Here is a 19,895-nt window from a genome sequence, read left to right on the forward strand (position 1 = left end):
GTTAGAACTAGCCTACCGAATATGTATCCATTAGGAATTAAAGATAAAGTTGGCGGGGCAGCTGGGTGGCTCAGTCCGTTAAGCGTCCGGCTTCAGCTCAGGTCATGATCTCACGTTTGTGGGTTTGAGCCCTGCGTTGGACTCTGTGTTGACAGCTCAGAGCCTGGAGCTTGCTTCAGATTCTGTGTCTCCCTCTCTCTCTGACCCTTCCCTGCTCACGCGCTCTCAAAAATAAATAAAAAACATAAATAAAGAAATTAAGAAATAAAAAGATAAAGTTGGCAATGTTCTGTTGGTTTTTGTATGATCATAATATGAAATTAGTGAGGTGAGAATTTGATAATTTCAGAAATTACCAAAATAATTGACCATAAAATATCCATGTTTATGTTGTCTCTTTCTATACCCCCTCGAAAACAAATCAACAGACCAGATCTGTTGATGTAGGTAGTAGTATGTTCATACACATGTCCTCTAAAAAACAACAAAAACAAACAAAATTGCCTGAGGAAATATGTGAACCTCCCAAAATCTCTGAAAGTTACACACACTGTAATTAGAGTAAATCAATAATGTTGGAATATATGTATTTTAAGACAAAAGATTTTGAGGAATAATGCTTTTCCAATTAAGGTTTATTTTTAATTGAAAAAAATAGGAATGTATCAAAATATTCCATAGAAGAGAATCAAATGTTCCTTATAAGTAAAATTCTAAAAATAATTACTTTTGAAAAATTCACTTCTCAACTTTTTAATGAATAATTTATTTACCTCATATGGGCAAGCATTCTACTTCCAAGGGATCTAATTTTTTTCCAGCTCACATTGGCATTGAGTCTGTTTATCCACTTTTTAGATTCTCTATTCTGCTTAAAGTTTACGATATTCTATCCTAATAGAACAGTGTCTAAGGTTTGCAATGCCATGCACTGATAGAAATTTATTTTCAGTAAAGGATTTAAACTAAAAGAAAATTATGCATTTGTTTCTTCAAAAAAGTACTTTGCTTTTTACAGAATTTAATTTCTTTGACTGTTATTTCTAATTACTAGAGAATTTCACATTTTGGTCTGACTACCTTTATATACTGTTATCTCTTGCAGTGTTTATGACAAGGTTGAATGTTACCATGGAAATCACTGTGCTACCGCAAATTTTACATTCTAATTTTGATGTAATATTAAGATGATTATGGATTATAGTTCGAAATTTAAAAGATTTAGTAGTAAGATGACAAGGAATAAAATTTTAAGCACTCAAAGGTTAACAGATTTATGTTACAATGTGAACATTTCCAAGGTTCTTTTCTCTGTTATGAATATATTCATTAGAAGGAATAATATAGTTTAATAACCTTTAAATACATGAAGTTGTCATTTTATTACCAATTAAGCTTAAAAATGATTTCTTCAATGGGAGGATATTGGGTTTACTATCTTTATAAATGGAATCAATTAGGTCAAATAAGTATAAAGTCCCTTGCCATCTTATAAGATTTATAAAATCCATATTCCTGATTGTATCAAACTGGTGACTTTCCAGATACATCTAATTCATTTAATGTGAATTCATTTAGCTTCTAACAAGTGCCTGAAGGATGCAAGTGGCTACAAGAGATGTAATTTGTCTGTATTTTAATTATCCAGAGGACAGTGATCTGGTTACAGTGATACCGAGTAGGAGTTGCCCATTGCATTTTAATTTCAAGAATTTATTAAAATGACCTGGTTGAGCTTCAAAAAGAAAGACCCTCTCAATATGAGAGTAGCAGAAACCCCGGTGAGGTAGTCAAATGTTAGCTCTTGGATAGTAGTTTGTTTCCCTGTGTCTTATTTTTGGAGTAATGAGGGAATCATTGATAACTATCCAACTGTCATTTTGACTTCATTTCATTCAGCTCTCTGCTAAAACATCACATCTTGAGGTAGCCTCTCCTGAACACTCTATGTAAAATAGCAATTTCCAACCCCTGGTATTTACACAACTGTTTTCTTCATAGCTCTGATTAACATTTAGGATGGTGTATCTTATTTTTTCTTAACGCTATAACATAGTTTCAGTATTCTAATATACTCACTAGAATACAATTTTCATGAAAGAAGAGGCATTGTCTATTTTATTCATTGCTGACCTAATAGATGGAGCAATATCTGGCAAATCATAGGTGCTCGAAATATGCTTTCTCAAGTAAATAGATATATTATTGTCGGAATTGTTCTGCAGCAAAGTAGGCAACGTAAATAATTCACACCATTATGAGTTATGGGGAATATCAGAATTGTTTAAGCTTATTTATTTTGAGAGGGAGGGAGAAGAGAAGAGAGAAAGAGAGAGAGAGAGAGAGAGAGAGAGAGAGAGAGAGAGAGAGAATACCAACCAGACTCTGTGGCATCAGTGTGGAGGCAACACTAGGCTCCACCCCATGAACCATGAGATCCTAACTTGAGCCAAAATCAAGAGTCAGATGCTTAACTGACTGAGCCACCCAGGTGCCTCAAGAATTGTTTTTTTAAGAGAAGGCAAAGTAGAGAAGGGTCCAGTCAATTTCATGAGCTAGAGCATGGATTCACTTTCAAAGATCTGTTTTTAATTCAATTTCTTGATTTCTAATTTTTCTTGCTTTACATATTTTCTCCCACACTAGTCTTCAGTTTGCCATTCAAAATGGATTTATAACTAGTGAAATGGATACAACCAAAATAAATGAATCTTTATTGTGTAAATGCTAAGGTTTCACAAGTGGTTCACAACAAGAAATGAGGGAAACAGATAAAAGAATACAACTAAGGTAGCTCTAGGTGTATTTAATTCTCATTTCATTACCCAATATGTAACATTTGGAAAACAAATTTAGTAGGCTGTCTTGTTTATATTGAAATTACAGTTTCCAGGGGAAAAAATGAACTTTTCAGAGTGCTGTGTTTTTTTTAAATTAAAGCTACTTAGTTTTAAAATATTATTTAATACTTCTCAAAAGTTCCTTAATATAGGGGTCCTTGGTGTCCAAATAAAAGTTTGTGGAAATTCTATTAGGACAAAGGGTAAATTTTGGAAAACAAAACAAAACAAATTTAAGTAGAGAATGATCTTCCTGGATTTGTTTTCCTCTATTTATGTTTCTGTCCATATATTGCGTCATTGCTCAGATGCCTCTGGGCACTGTTAGAAATGATCAAGACAATATTAACAATTGATCTTCCACATCTAACTCAGGATAAAAGCCAAACTAAATCAATAATTTTACCATTGTACCACACTTTGCTGTAATTTACTTCTAGGGTAATTTACTGTGTATGTGCATGAATGAGTGAGAAGTTTCCCCCAGAGTGCCTTCAACTCAGCCTTAAGGCACAGTAACGAAAATGTCATTTTACTCACTCTCATATTTTACCTGCCCCAGACAGCTATAATTTTGGATCTACTAACTGCAATTAATTTCTACACCTTTCAAAGAAGAGAATGTGGTCCACAGGTGTCATTTGTATTCTTACACTAACTCATAAGCTTAGGGCTTTGTATTAGATTTACAGAAAACTCAGCATGAGAAAATCACTGTACAATCAGCTGGATACTCCCAGGGGGTAGATGATTCCCTGGGAATAAACGTGTGACTGTGTGAAAGAGATGGAATCAGGGCTGAAAATTCACTTGTCCGTTTCACTATAGCTTGGCTGAATGACTAAGCTGTGTAGTGGAATATGAAAGAAGTTTCCATTAAGAGAATCTCCAGGGGTTTCACAATGAATCCTGCGGGTACAAGATGGGTTCCTCTGCTCTTTCTGACCAGAGTTGGCTATTTGGGGACCAGTCTTAATATTTCTTGATAGTTTAGGTAATAGTAATGAGTCCTTATCTCCACCAAATAAAAATAAAAACCTATTAAAGAAAAAATAGAAACTCCACAAACTCTAACTTACTTCCTAGAAATGTTATTTATTGGATGAATCCAAATTCTAAGGCTGCATCAAAAAATGAGTGTTATTTGTGAATAGGGTAGGAGATTCTAAGCAATGATACTGATTCTACCTCAGGCTTATTAAGTTACATTAATCAAGTCATTTTACTTTCTAGAGTTTCCAGGGTTTTCTCATGAGTAAAATGGAAAAGATGAGTCCTGTCCTAAAGCATTTTTGAAGCAATAAGATTATGTTCTGGATACAAAAGTACTTAGAGCATGACAGTGCTTTGCAAATCCTGTGTTTATGAAGACACAGGTTTGTAAACACCTGTTTACATCAGGTGTCTGTATTTTGCTTTATTTGCTTCATTATCCAGTTTATTAAGTTATTTTGAAAATGTTAAGACTTGAATAAATACTTGTGAGTAGATAGCTCATCAGATTTACTGTGAATTTAACCAAGTCAACTTGGGCATTTGTAATTCTTGAGTAGTTTTTGGTGAATAAATCTCCCATAGTTACAAATGGGTGGAACTTTAAGTTCTCCCACAGACTTACTACCAAATAGAAATGAAGGCAAATCTCAAATTCATTCTACTTCATACAGCAAAGAAATAGCTAGAACATACCCAGTTTTACAAAGCCTTAGCTTTGTAACCTCTAGGTATTTTTGATAGTTTCTTTCTTTAAAGCCTCATAAAGTTACACCAGACACTATTCTAGCTAAATTTCATGAATGAAGGAATTAATGAGGTGATAAAATCTGCCTATAGCTTCCTGGACAGATTTTCTATCAGACAGCTAAATTTTGAATACTAACTTATATGTTTGTTTATTTTGAGAGAAAGAGAGAGACTGAGCCTGAGCAGGGGAGGGGCAGAGAAAGAGGGAGACACAGAACCCAAAGCAGGCTCTAGGCTCTGAGCTGTCAGCACAGAGCCCAAAGCTGGGCTGGAACCCACAACCATGAGATCATGATCTGTGGAAATCTGATGCTTAACCGAGACACCCAGGGGCCCCTTGAATGCTATCTTATAGTCTTGCCTATGTAACATGTTTATTATACCTTTTTTGTGCAAGTAAGGAAGACTCTCTCTCCCCCCATATATACATATATGTACATATGTTATATATGTACACACACACATATATATAATTTCTTGCTATTTCACATGTCTTCTACACATTCTACCAATGCATCTTCTCACTAATACATATTATATCAATTGACAAAGGCTCAGTAGGCCATTTGATCAGTGATCAACCTCGCTGAAGCAATCGTCATCCCTGAATATGTGTTTGGGATTTGAATATATTAAATCAAAACGAACCATCTCTGAAGAGCTCTTCCTGACTGAGATTATTCAGATTACTAACTACCAACTGAGTGTCGATGAAAACAAATTTACACGTTTGTCACTTTGCCTATGTTGAAAGATTTTAAAGTGAATCGCTGGCAGTATACAAGCTCTATGTGCAGATTTATTGGTAGATTTCTCTATTTTTCAGTCCTAATTAGTATGGGTCAGTTGGTCAATTCTATATTCTGTCATTTCTTCTTTAACAGTTGTTTCAAAAATGTGAATGTGTTCCAACATGGCTGATACATTAAGGAACAATTTGGGTGAAACATTAATTTCACATTTACTTATAGGTAATTTGGTCCTTTAGAAACACTAAATGATGCAGGATACGGTCCCCAGATTAACTGAGGCTGGTGGGATATGCAAACCACATATATGCAGGTGCCTCAAACATCTGTTTGTTACTCCAGTTCACAGGGTGTGCGACAATCCACACCCATTTGCCTGTAGCATTATAACTCCACACCTGATCTCCAGTAACCCTTCTAGCTTCTTCTACCACTTGTTTGTGGTAAGGAGTAGTAGTCTATGACTTAGGCATATTTAAGTGTGATTTTAGGTAAACCATGGGGCTATTTGAAAAAGAAAACTCATATTGTGGTGTGTTTGTTTGTTTTCCCATCATTTAACTTGGAATTTTCTCTGATTGTTAAGTTTAGTTTTCTCCAGTCCTCATATCACAGTCTTACATATAGTAAGTTCTTAATATGGAATGAGTAAACATAAGAATGAATGAACTGTATGAATATGCTCAAAAGAAAAGCTGGGGGAAAAAGAGAACTACTAAAAATGTCCCCCCTAAATACACTAAGGACAGAGCCAGCATTGTCTGATAGGTAATGGTGACACTTGCCAGGCTGGAACTGACATGAATTTGCCAGAGTCATGGCCAGTCCACACAGACACCAGCTATTCCTTTGCTGCAAACAGAGTGTAAGATCTTCTTTTCAGTCTCACTAAAAGACCACTGAGTTGTTCAGTTAAACAGTAATAATTATGTCACATATTATTTACACTGAAGGAAAATATTTTAAAATAAATTTGTCTTGTATATATAGCGATAGAACCAGAAAAAATAAGGATGTTAAAAAATATAGTCTGAATTAATGTTGAATCAAATGTATAGAATCAGTGTGATTTTCAACAAGTTCATATATAGCAAATAGTAACCCCATGAATCCTATTAATTCCCATGTTCAATAATAGTATCCCAGAGAGTACTCAACACCCACTGGTTCTCAGTAAGATTGGGTACTAGTAGGAATAATAGGCAGGGAATTTTAAATATTTTCTGGTCAACCTGTTGTGTTGTTTCAATGACCCTTCTTTGGATTATGGGTCTTTTCCTGAAAGCTTTATATTATAACCACAGAGCTTTTGGTTATTCAAATGAGGTTTGTAGTTACACTATTTCTAGGTAAACCAGAATCCCATTAAATGGAATCCACACAATTAGAAAGCTTCGTCAGAGTTTTCTTACATGTATGTATGTACCTTAATTATTTCTGTTTAAGTAGCTGAACCTGAGATTCTATAAAATCCTAAATTACCTACTGAAATATCAGTATGTATTTGGAGTAATCAGTATATTCATATTCTACTGAATGAAAATAATTTGAAAATGTGTGATACATGGATTATTTATATCCATGCTGAAATAAATCATTCATTGAAGCAGAACTCTTTGGAATGGAAACTTTCATAGCTTTGGGTAAATCAGACTGGAGTTAAAATATAGGGTTTGTCACCAATGACCTATAATTTCTGTCATTTGTATTTAACTGTTATAAGCCTCAGGATATTCTTCTATAAAATGGATATTATTTTGCCTACCTTACACAGTAGTTATAAAGATTAATGAGATAATATCACATCACATACCTGGCATATGCATTGTCTGTACAGAAATATTGGTTGTCAATCTCTTTAATTCTGATTCTAGTTTTAAATGGTATTTTATGACCATTCAATAACTAATATCAATTTATAGGCTATATTTGATTTCTAAAAGTATTTTGTTGGACTCTTGAAAAAACTGATACTCTAAATATTTATAGAGATAATATTATAAGAATTTTCCAAGGTGTCTGGGTGGCTCAGTCGGTTAATCGTCTGACTTTGGCTCAGGTCATGACCTCACAGTCTGTGAGTTGAAGTCCCATGTCAGGCTCTATTCTGACAGATGAGAGCCTGGAGCCTCTTTCAGATTCTGTCCCTTCCCTGCTCATGCTCTCTCTCCAAATTAAATAAACATTAAAAAAATAAAAAATAAATAAATAATAATTGTCCAAAACTGAATCAAGGCAATAAAGCCCTTCAAGCTATGACACCCTTCAAGCTTTGTCCAAACTTAATTCTCCTTTTCATAAAAAGGATTAGGTTTCCAATAAATCATTCATATAACTATTCACTCTAAGAAACAATAACTATCAGAGCTAATGCAGGAAGATTTTGTTGTGAGTAACTCTCATACTGTGAATTTCATATTTTTGGTGACTAAGCTTTAAAAGAAAAGCCTGTCATATTTCTGAATAGAAAAACTAAGGCAAAGAGCCTCAGGCATGGCCCAGAGGGGAAACCCCAGAATAGAGAAGACCAGAAAGAATAGTTGAGATCAAACTTAATGTATAGTCTCTGCTATTGTTCCTGTCTGTCTAACTTATTACTACTAACACATACGGAGAAGAACATTCTAAACTGTGACCCAAATGGTCACACCTTTCACATAGGACTAAATTTTTACTTTGAATCTTTCCAAAATAACATCTGATAAAACAAAAACACCCTTTGAAGCTATGTAACAGAACCCAGAGAAGTAGAAATACAAGGTCAGAGAGAATGAATGGTAGCCAGAATGATGGTGGGTTTTTTGTCCCAACACCATCCTAAGATGCTCCAATGATGCCATAACTCTTCCTGTCAAGTCTGTGTGTCAGCTTGTCAAGTGCACAGATGCCAGTATTGCATGAATGATACCCATGATGTCTAGAACAAAATCCCAAATTGTTCAATATAAAAATCCATATTAAAAAATAAGAGTGAAAGAAAATGATCACTTTAAAACATGCAAAGAAATTGAAAAATACTCAGTGTGTTGGGAAAATTCAGTGCACAAATTTAGAAGAATCAACAAATAGTAGAGAACTTCGCCAACTTAATAAATGACAAGTATGGAAAAACTTTTTGGTAACATTGTCAGTAATAATTTAAAACAAACGTTCACTCTAAGAATTAAAAATAAGACAGTAAGAAAGAAGAAAGAAAGAAGACAGAAAAGGAAGGAAGAGAGAAGGAAGAAGGACGAAAGGAAGGAAGAAAAAAGGAAAGAAAAGGAAAAACAGGGAGGAAGAAAGGAAGGAAAGAAGAAATAAGGAAGAAAGGAAGAAAGAAAAAAAAGGGGGAAAGAAAAGAGGGAAGGAAGGAGGGAAGGAAAGAAGAAAAAAAGACAGGAAAAAGAAAGGCAAAGATGCTCTTTTTCCTCCATTCTAGCCATCCATTCTGTGGTTCTAATTTTTTCTCTACCAATGTACTGCCAGAGAGGACTATTGCCATTGTACCAATTAAATGGATCTCCTTTAGTCCGAAGTATACATAAATTAGATTGAATTCTTCTTCAATCTGAAATTTAATAGTCACCAATATCTATAAGATACTGTGGATGAACAATGTATCCTTTATGAAATCTAGGTAAATCATGGTAAAACTGCTACAAAACAAAGAGAGAAGAAAATCTTAAATGCCGCCTAGGAAAATAATGGGATTAATGTGGTTATGTCCTGTGTTGTCCCACAAGTGGTATGATTAGGAGGAGACAAGGATCTTTGTTGCAATCTCTAGAGAAACCCCTGTAAGATCACTGCAAGAGTGTATGTCAAAAAAATGAGGTAAAACTCAGGAATAAAAATAATAATCTGAAAGTTGCCAAGTAATGAAAAAGGTCCACATTAAGACAAATTAAAGGTTGATAGTAAAATGATATTTTGAAATTCAAATGTATCAATTGTTATACTAAATACTGTGATTAAATGACAAAAACAATAAATTATTTTCAATTGGCATATAGTTGACATACAGTATGATATTAGGTTTAGCTGTAAACTTAGTGATTTGACTTTTGTATATATTATGAAATTCTCACCAGAGTAAATGTACTTATCATCTGTCATCATATAAAGTTTTTACAACATTATTATTGACCATAATCCTGTGTTACACTTTTATTCCTCTGACTTATTTTAACTGGAAGATTGATCTTGTAAATACCCTTCACCTATTTCACCCTTAATCTACCCCAAACCCCAACCATCAATTTATATATATATATATATATATATATATGTATATATATATATGTGTGTGTGTGTGTGTGTGTGTATATATATATGTATATATATATATTTATAAGTCTATTTGTGTTTTTTTGTTGTTTTTTATTTTGTAGGTTTCTTTTTTAAATTCCACATATAAATGAAATCATATAGTATTTGTCTTTCAATCTGACTCATTTTACTTAACATAATACCCTCTATGTCCATCCATGTTGTCACAAATAAAAAAAAATCATTTTTTGCTATGGCTGGGTAATATTTCACTGCATATATATATACACTACATCTTTTTATCCATTCATCTATCAAAGGATACTTAAATTACATTTATCTCTTGGCTGTTGTAAATGCTGCAATAAACTTAAGGGTGCATATTTTTTTAATTGGTATTTCTGTTTTCTTTGGTTTAAATACTTAGAAGTTCAGTAGCTGGATCATAGGGTATTTCTATTTTAACTTTTTGAGAAACCTCTATATTGTTTTCCACGGTGGCTGTATCAGTTTGCATTCCTACCAAGAGTGACTGAACATTCCTTTTTCTCCACATTCTCACTATTTGTTTCTTATGGTTTTAATTTTAGCCATTCTGACAGGTGTGAAATGATATCTCATTGTAATTTTGATTTGCATTTTCCTGATATTGAGTAACATAGAGCATCTTTTCTTGTGTCTGTTGACCATCTGGATGTCTCTGGAGAAATGTATGTTCATGTTTTTGTCCATTTTATAGTTGGGTTATTTGTTTTTGGGTATTGAGTTGTATCAGGTCTTTGAATACTTTGGATACTAACCCTTTATTGAATATGTCATTTGTGAATTGTTTTCACTATTCAAAATCTTATGTAGTTTCATATAAATTTTAGAATTATTTGTTCTGGTTCTAATAAAAATAGTCTTGGTATTTTGATAGAGATCATATTGATTCTATAGATTGTTTTGGGTAGTACAGACATTTTAACAATATTAGTTCCTCAAATCCACGAGCACTATGTGTCCTTTATTAATTTGTGTTGTTTTCAATTTCTTTAGTCAATATTTTACAGCTTTTAGAGCACAGCTTTTCATCTTTTTGTTTAAATTTATGTCTGTGTACTTTATTCTTTTTGATGCAATTATAAATTGGGATTGTTAACAATTTTTTCCTTTACTTCATGATTAGTGCATAGAAATACAACAAACTTCTGTAAATTGTAATCTGAAACTTTACTAAACTTATCAATTCAAACTTTTTTTTTGTTGTGGAGTCTTTAGGGTTTTCTATATATACATAGATTATTATATTATATATATTAACATATATTATATTACATTACATATATATTATCTGGAGTGACAAACATCAATTTTGGGTGTTTTTTATTTTCTTTTCTTGTCTGATTGCTGTGGCTAGAACTTTCAGTGCTATGTTGAATAACAGTGGTGAGTATGGACATCCTTCTCTTCTTCCTGATCTTAGAGAAAAAGCTTTCAACATTTCCCCTTAGAGTTCACTAAAGCTGTGGGTTTATTATCTCTGGCCTTTATTATGTTGAGGTATGTTTTCTCTAAAGTGACTTTTTTGAGAATTTTTATCATGAAGTGATGCTGAATTTTGTCAGATGCCTTTTCTGTATATGTTGAGATAATCATATAATTTTATCCTTTTTTTTGTTAATATAGTATATCATTTTGATGGAGTCACCAGTACTAAACCATCCTTGCATCTCTGAAATAAATTCCATTATCAAATGTATGGCTTGCTAATATTTTATTGAGGATTTTTCAAACATTAATGTTTATCAGGGTATATTGGCCTATAATTTCTTTTATTTTGTAGTGTCTTTGGTTTTCATGCCAGGGTAATGCTGGCCTTGTAAAATAAATTTACATGGAACCTTTCCTCTAATTTGTTTTTTTGATATAACGTAAGGATAGGATTAACTCTTAAATATTTGAAAAAATTTACCTGTGAAGATTTCTGATTCTGGCCTTTTGTCTGATGAAATTTTTTGATTGTAGATTCAATATTATTACTAGGAATGAGGAATCAATGTTTATATTTGCTACTTGTTCCTGATTCAGTTTTGTAAGATTTTATATTTCTAGGATGTATCCATTTTTGTGGGCAAATGATTATTTGTAGTGGATTCTTATTATTTGTATTTCTGTTGTGCTAATTGTAACTTCTTTCATTTCTAATTGTATTTATTTGAATCTCCTCTCTCTCTCATTCTCTCTGTTTTTGGTGAGTCTGGGTAAAGGTTTATCAATTTTTGTTTATTTTTTCAAAGAATAAAATCTTAATTTTATTTATATTTCACATTGTTTTTAAGACTGAATTTCATTTACTTTCCCTCTGAACCCTATTATTTTTTTTTCCATTAATTTAAAATATTTTCCCCACTTTTAGATGTAAAGTTAGTTTGCTTTAGGTTTTTATTTGTTAAGGTAGGCCTGTATTTCTATAAACTTCCCTTTTAGAAATGATTTTGCTTTTTCCCAAACATTTTTGAAGGACATTTTTATTTATCTTGACCTATTTTTTCTACTCCCTCTTTGATTTCTTCGTTGACTCATTTATTTAGTAACATGTTGTTTAGCCTCTACATGTTTGTGTTATTTTTAATTTTCTCCTTGTAATTGGTGTTTAGTTTTATATCATTGTTGTCAAAAATGTGCTTCATGTGGTTTTGTTTTAAGTTTATTTATTTATTTTTAAGAGAGAGTGTGGGGGAAGGGAAGACTGCGAGGGAGATGGTAAGAATCCCAGGCAGGCTTCACACCGTGAGCACAGAGACCTTTGTGGGGCTTGAGCTCCCAGACCATGAGATCATGACCTGAGCTAACACTGGAAGCTCAAGCAACTGAGCCACCCAGGTACTCCATGCCTCATAGGGTTTTCTTTAACTTATTCAAGGTTTTTTCATGACCTAACATGCGATCTATCCTGGAGAGTGGTTTATGTGCTCTTGAAGAGGATGCGTCTTCTGTTATTGGATGGGATGCTCTGTATAGACCTGTTAGGTCTATTTGGTCCAGTGTGTCATTCAAAGCCACTCTTTCCTTGTTGATTTCTCTCTGAAAAAAACAATGCAAATAAGGTGTTAAAGTCCCCTTATTGTATTACTGTCAGTTTCTCTATGCCTGTTAATATTTGCTTTATCTATTTAGATGCTGCTATGTTGGGGCATATATATTTACTCTTGTTATATCCTTTTACACTATGTAATGCCCTTCTTTGTCTCTTGCTATAGTCTTGTTTTGTCTGATGTAAGCATCACTGTTCTACCTTTCTTCTCCATGCCCCCCCCCCACTTCCATTTGTGTGGAATATCGTTTTTGGCCTCTTTACTTTTAGTCTCTATGTGTCTTCAAGTCTGAAGTGAGTCTCTGGTAGATAGAACATAGTTGGGTCCTATTTGTTTATTTTTATCTACTCAGTCATCACCCTACGTCTTTTGATTAGAACATTTAGTCCATTGAAATTTAAAATGATTATAGGTATGTACTTAGTCACCATTTTAATTCTTTTTTTTGGTGGATTTTGTAGTTCTTCTCTGTTCCTTTCTCTTCTCTTGCTTTCCTCTCTGTGGTTTGATGACTTTCTTTAGTGTTACATTTGGATTCCTTTTTCCTTATTTGTAGTTATCTGTTTTAAGATTTTGGCTTGTGGTTACCAAAAAGTTCATATATGATGTCCTATGTATAAACCAGTCTATTTTAAGTTGATGGTTAGTTAAGTTTGGTTAAATATATTCAATGAGCACTACATTTTTACTAACCTCCCCAAGTTTTGTGTCCATAACATCATATTTTACATCTATTTATTTGGTATACTCTTTAACTAATTATCGTAGATATTGTTAGTTTTACTATAGTTGTTTTTAATCTTTCTCTTAGTTTTTTAAGTGAGTGATCTGCTATGTTTATGATTTTTTTTCTCTCCATTTTTTTTAAACTTTTAGTTCTGGCCTTTTCTTTTTAGAGAAATCTATTTAACATTTCTTATAAGTCTGCTTTATTGGTGATAAACTCCTTTAAATTTTGTTTGGGAAACAATCTTTTCTTCAATTATGAAAGCTAAACTTGCCAGGTAGAATATTCCTGGTTAGATTTATTCTAGTCAACACTTTGCAAACCAGAAGGGAGTGGCATGATCTATTCAAAGTCTGCTGAAAAATCCGCTGATATCCTTCTGAGATTTCCTTTGCATGTAACTGATTGCTTTTCTCTTGGCGCTTTACTCTTGGTGCTGTCGTGATTCTCTCTTTATCTTTTATTTTTAACATTTTAATTATTATGTTCCTTGCTGTAGGCTTCTGGGGTTTATCTTGATGGGGCTCTCTCTGCTTCTTGATTCTCTGAATGTCTGTTTGGGAAGTTTTATGCTCCCTTCTCTATCTAGAATGTGAATGTTTGTACACTTAACTTTTCTCCTAGAAGCTTCTTAACCTATCCTCCTTTTTTAAACTTTTTTTTTTTCTGTTCAACTTGGATGATTTCCGTTGTCCTGTCTTCGAGATCACTAATTTGTTTTCTGCATTCTATAATCTGTTGATTCCACCTAAGGTGTTTTTTAAATTCCATTATTGTATGTTCAACTGACATTAGTGGCTATATATATATAAAAGCATTTTGTGCGACCCAGTATCCCCTTGTCACCAAAACCCAGCATTCTATAGATGTCCCTTGTGTAGATTGTGCACCTCCTCCTGTTATGGCTGGGTTGAAACTGCTGTTGGTGTGCTGGTGGTGCTGACTCCAAGCTCATTTGACTGCAAGCACCAGCTGCAGCCATTGTGGGTACCCGCGTGGGCAGGGCTGGCCCTGGCGCAGTGGGCTGAGATACCTAGTTGTAGCAGCTGCACGCAAGCTGTTGGGCAGGTATTGGTCCTGTGTCTGAGAGGCCCAACCATAACTGTTTCAGTATGCTTTTGCATGGAGCTGGGCCCCCCATCCCCAGGAAAGGAGTTGCTATGGAAGGGCAGTAGCCTTGGCAGGGGATGCCAGTGAGTTTTAGTGGGATGGTAGCTGCACTGGAAGGGCACCTGCCAGGGTGGATGGGTTTTGTGGGGCAGGTCTTAAGGAAATGCTGGAGGAGGATGAGTGGTGCATGCAAGGGTGATGGAGAGTGTCAGAACTAACTCATCCTAGCATCAGGCCAGGTAGGCTGATGGAGGGAGAAACATGTTGCCTGCCAGCACTTATGTTCTTGAAGAAAGTTTCCTGAGATTCTTGTCCCTCTGGCACAAGCTTTAAAATTAGTCAATAAATTTCCTTTATGTATAACTCAAGTGCTTTTCAAAATACTGCCTTTGCTGGGCCTCAGAATGACTCCTACAGTATGCTAGCCTTATTAAGAGTAGAGTCTCAGTTTCCTATCATTCTCTGGCTCTCCCGTAGCTAAGCCCCGCTGATTTTCAGAGCCAGAAGTGTGAAGGGCTTGCTTTTCCAGTACAGATCCTCAGGGCAGGGGGGGCCTTCTATGAATCTTGATTCTATCTCCTCAGGGAGGACCTCAGCCTATGATATTCCTCCCACTTGTGGGTTCCTTGTGGGTTCAGTTTGGGTCCTGACCACATCTCTGACACATCCTACTCTTCCTGATGCTGCTTTTTCTAAATATCATCAGCTGTGAAAGAGCTGCTCTGTGGCCTTCAGGTAGTTTTCAGGGTGAGTTGTAACTGTATGTTGTTTAAGTTTGATGGTTCTGTAACAGGAAGTGAGCTCAAGATCCTTCTACTGTTCTGTCTTCCTAAGCACCACCCACAATACATTAAAAAATATGCTTCTTTAGAAACATATTTACAAAATAAAAATTAAACCAATACCATGTAAAATAAAACTTATACAACTTTTGAAATTTCAAAATAAAGCAAAACTTTGACAAAGAGTGACATTTTATAAAAAATATTGATATATCATCTATAGCAATTTTTAATTATAAGGAACCATTAAAAATTCAAATATATAAAATCAAACCACCAAGAGCTACAAGACTAAATAAATCCACAATTATATTTGGGGATTTTCAGATAATTCTCTTAGTAACATACAGGACAAGTAGACTGAAAATGAGGAAATATATAAAAAAGTTTAACCAAAATGAAGTCAACAAATATGACCTAATTATCATATAAACAACATTGCACCCAAGGAATGAAGAATAGAAATCTCTCTAGATTGCTCAAAGATAATTTACTGAAATTGAACATATGCTGATGCATAAAGCAAGTATCAACAATTTCAAATGAATAAAATCATAGAGGGTATGTTTCAGACCTAGTGGAATTAAGAATCATAACAAAAAGAAAGTTAAAAATCCTGCAGATGATTTGAATTCATATAACACATTTCTCATAACTTTTAGATTAAAAAATTTTTACAATTGGAATGAGTATATATATCAAAAGTTGGGTGATGCAGCTATTTTATGCTACCAGGAAATCTAGAGCCATAAATGTATAAATTAAAAAGAAGAAAGATTTGATCATCAATGAACTGACTATACTAAACAAAGTTATAAAAATATCAGCAATTAGAAGCCCCTGGGTGGCTCCATCAGTTAAGCATTCTGACTTTGGCTCAGGTAATGATCTCCCACTTCATGAGTTTGGGCCCTGCATCTGGCTTTCTGTTGTCAGCACAGAGCCAGCTTTGGATCCTCCATCCCCTTCTCACTGCCCCTCCCCCACTCTTGTGTGTTCTCTTTCTCTCTCTAAAAAATAAACATTTAAAAGCATAAAAATATATATATATATCAGCAAATTATACCCAAAATAGCAAAAGATAGAAAACAATAGAAATAAACAGATGTAATTAAAATAGAAAATAAACTATGATAGAGACGATTAACCAACAGAAGTTAGTTCTTTGTGAAGAACAATAAAATTGAAACACTCGGCAAGATTGATAAGGGAAGGGAATACCTATAAAGTAACAAATATCCTAAATGTGAAGACATCTTACTATATATCTAATTTTAGAAATTAAAAATATTATGGGGGTGAGTTATAATAAACAAGTTATATCAATATTTTGGAAAAACCAAATGTATACGTTATAGAAAAATAAACTTACCAGAGCTCATAAAAGATAATAGAATTATTGATATACATTTAATATTAATAACCTTCCTCAATTCTAACCCCAGATTGCTTCACTGACAAATTATACTAAATATTGAAGGAGGAAATAACATCCATGTTTATAAAAAAATTTTAATCATGAATAACAAAAAGAAATATGTCTTAACCTGATTAATGAAATCCTCATTACCTTCATATCAAACTTGACAAGGTAATGAAAACACAATGCTTAGAAGCAAAAATCCTAAACAAAGATCAGTCCATAAAATCCAATGACGTGGGGTGCATTTCAGGAATTCCAGACTGACTTGCCATTGGAAATCTATTGAGTTCTGTATGTTAACAGAATAGAATAATAAAATCATACAATTTCTTCAAAATATTCAGAAAAATCATTTTATAGAATCCAATACCTAGCTATAAGAAATTGCTGGGGGCTAGAAGGAGAAGAAACATGATAATAATTATGTTTCAAAGAACTTCAGAGTATATCCTGCATCTATAAGAATTAAAAATAATCCTTTATTTACATGTTACTCCTTCTCCTCAGGAAATTGCAAGTTCCTTTTGATTGGGGGCTATGCTAGCCAATTAATTTCGTATTTGTCTTTTGTCACTGTATCAGAAAAATAATACATATACCAAGTTTAATTCTAAAGTCAGGCTTTTACATCTCGGCTTGGAATTCTGTTGATCCATATCTTTGTACGGCTAACTCCTCATTAGTCTGATTTATTCAAAGATCCTCTTTTCAGAGAGGACTTCCTCAACTGTCTGAGCTAAAATGATTCCCCAAGTTTTCACCCTCACAGAACATCTATTCAGCTAAATTACCAGGGTTAACAACAATCAACTGGTGTGATGTGTTTCCTGCTACAATATTTTTTTGAGTGCTTCTGAGACCCAAAGGTTCTTCTACGTCCCACAGACAGAGTAATGATAAAAACATAATGCCTGATCTGCTTTAATTTGGGAAGAGAAAGTTAAAATAGCAAATATTAAAACTTTAGAAAATGATAAATAATTGAGGATAATAAATCATAGTAGCAGATGTAAAACAGATTGTGGTAGTACTTTTTATCCTTGGCTTCCTTCTGTCAGTGGCAACACCTAAGATTAATAATATGTATTACATAATTTAATAAAATTGTGATTTAAACATTTAAATTGTGATTTAAACATTGTTTCCAATAAAATAGAAAATGTAGATTTTAGTAGTAAAAGAAAGTTATAATAAATTAAAGTTATAATAAATTAAAGTTATAATAAATTAAAAATCAAGTCTGTGTTTTGATTAACATTTAGAATCTGTGTGTTTAGTACCACATATTGGGGATGTTCAAGAGTATTTTTCATAATCATTTTAATGGATTATTCAATAGAAGTTCTATATTAATAATGTGACTTTTTTTCTTTCTTCTAAACTCCAGAATTTATCTTCCAAATTGCAGAGCATACACTTCTTTTTTATAAACCTGTTGCCATTCTGTAGTGATGCATTACTAATTAGACAATTATTTCCATACTAGTAAAACATTACTTGGAGTACTTATTATAGCTCTTAGACATTAAAAGAATTACACAGTTAGAAATTTCTTACATTACTTCAGGTATCATTTGCCACACAGTTCAAAGCTGCTTGTCCTTTCTCAAAGCAAGTGTTGCATAATTACAGTAAGTGACTGTAATTATAAATGCATAACTTTCAAGAATGACATTTATTGACTTAATTGAAATAAATTTGGAAGGAAATTCTTCAAACATAAAATTGATAAATATTGCCCTTTGTAAAGGAGCCCAAGTACATAACTTTTGAAATCTGTACATCATATTCATTTGCATTCTTTTATTTAAAAATTATTTTAGAGTAACAAATGTAAGGAAATATACACAAAAAGGTCAATGGAATTAGTAATATGTAATGGGTGTTAATAAATTTGTCAAGCCAGTGGAATCTGTTGCTTATTATCAGGATAGAAGTCTGAATACTTCTGTCCACAGCACTTTTGTATCATAGTTACTAAGAAAACATAATGCCATCAAGCCCTAGATGGAACAGTGTTTTACTCACGTAGATTGGAAACAAGGCAAGATCGGCTTCAGTAGTGGGCTGTGGTCTCCCATGGCAAGCCAATCTCTCACCATAACTGATGCAGGGCAATTAGCTTCCATGTACCCATCTGATGTTACAACAGAAGGACCTTGTCCCATCCCCACAGAGGACAGATGAGTAGTTAGGGTTGGCCAGGTGCCATATAATGCACACGCTTAAGAAAAACAAAGAAGTACACATTGAGTCTGAATAGGAAAATGTATTTCCATACAAGGTGATAAATTCAGCACAAGCTGTGAGGTCCCCTTATCTCTTGGTAAGAAAGTGTTCCAGTCCCAAGGTCCATTCTACTCTGACTGAGAAGGAGTCCAAAAACTGCTTTCTGAAGACTGCCTTTCCCAACAGAATTATCTTGAAATCACATTTCCTATGAGCTGCCTAAGGAATTCAGCAATCTTAGCCAATATGCTTTTACAAATTTAGGCTAAATTGAGAGTCAATAATCCATATGGATCAGATAAACACAGTATTCTACTTCATTTTAACATGTTAACATAACAAGAACACATTCAGAACAAAGGGACTGAACACTTTCATATAAGGCAGAATGGAAGGATTGTGGAGGTCCACCCCTAGCTAAAGAGTAGGACAAGGATGGAGTAAAGATAAAGGAAATATAATGTGGGCTAAATTTCTCATGAGGATCTTATTGTGAATTATGCCCTAACTTGCATCATAATTTGTTATATGATATTACATGAATAATTTAAAAAATTTTTTAAGGAAAGACAGAAAAATAAGAGTTAAGGCACACAAATGAGACCAAGGAGGATATAAATGATTTATTTAATTAATAAATCCAATAGATGTACATTGAATTCATTTCCTAAAAATGGGATATGAACTTGCTTTTCAAGGACTCATGGAACTTTTTATAACTTCAGCGGAGATAGAAATTTGAATAACTGAATCTATAAATAATAGTAGCCTAAAAAACAAGAACTTCAGATATACGATCATTAAAAACTATACAAACTACACTTGATTTAAGATTGATTTTATGTATTTTTGCCATCAAATAATCCTGTGTTTTATTAAAAATATTTTATGTCTAAACTTTTGGAAGTGAAAGCAGCACTCAGAGTGATAGTTAGAGCTGAAATATTTATATTATGAAACAGGA

Source organism: Suricata suricatta, chromosome 1 (genome assembly GCF_006229205.1).
Source record: "Suricata suricatta isolate VVHF042 chromosome 1, meerkat_22Aug2017_6uvM2_HiC, whole genome shotgun sequence".
NCBI lineage: Eukaryota > Metazoa > Chordata > Mammalia > Carnivora > Herpestidae > Suricata > Suricata suricatta.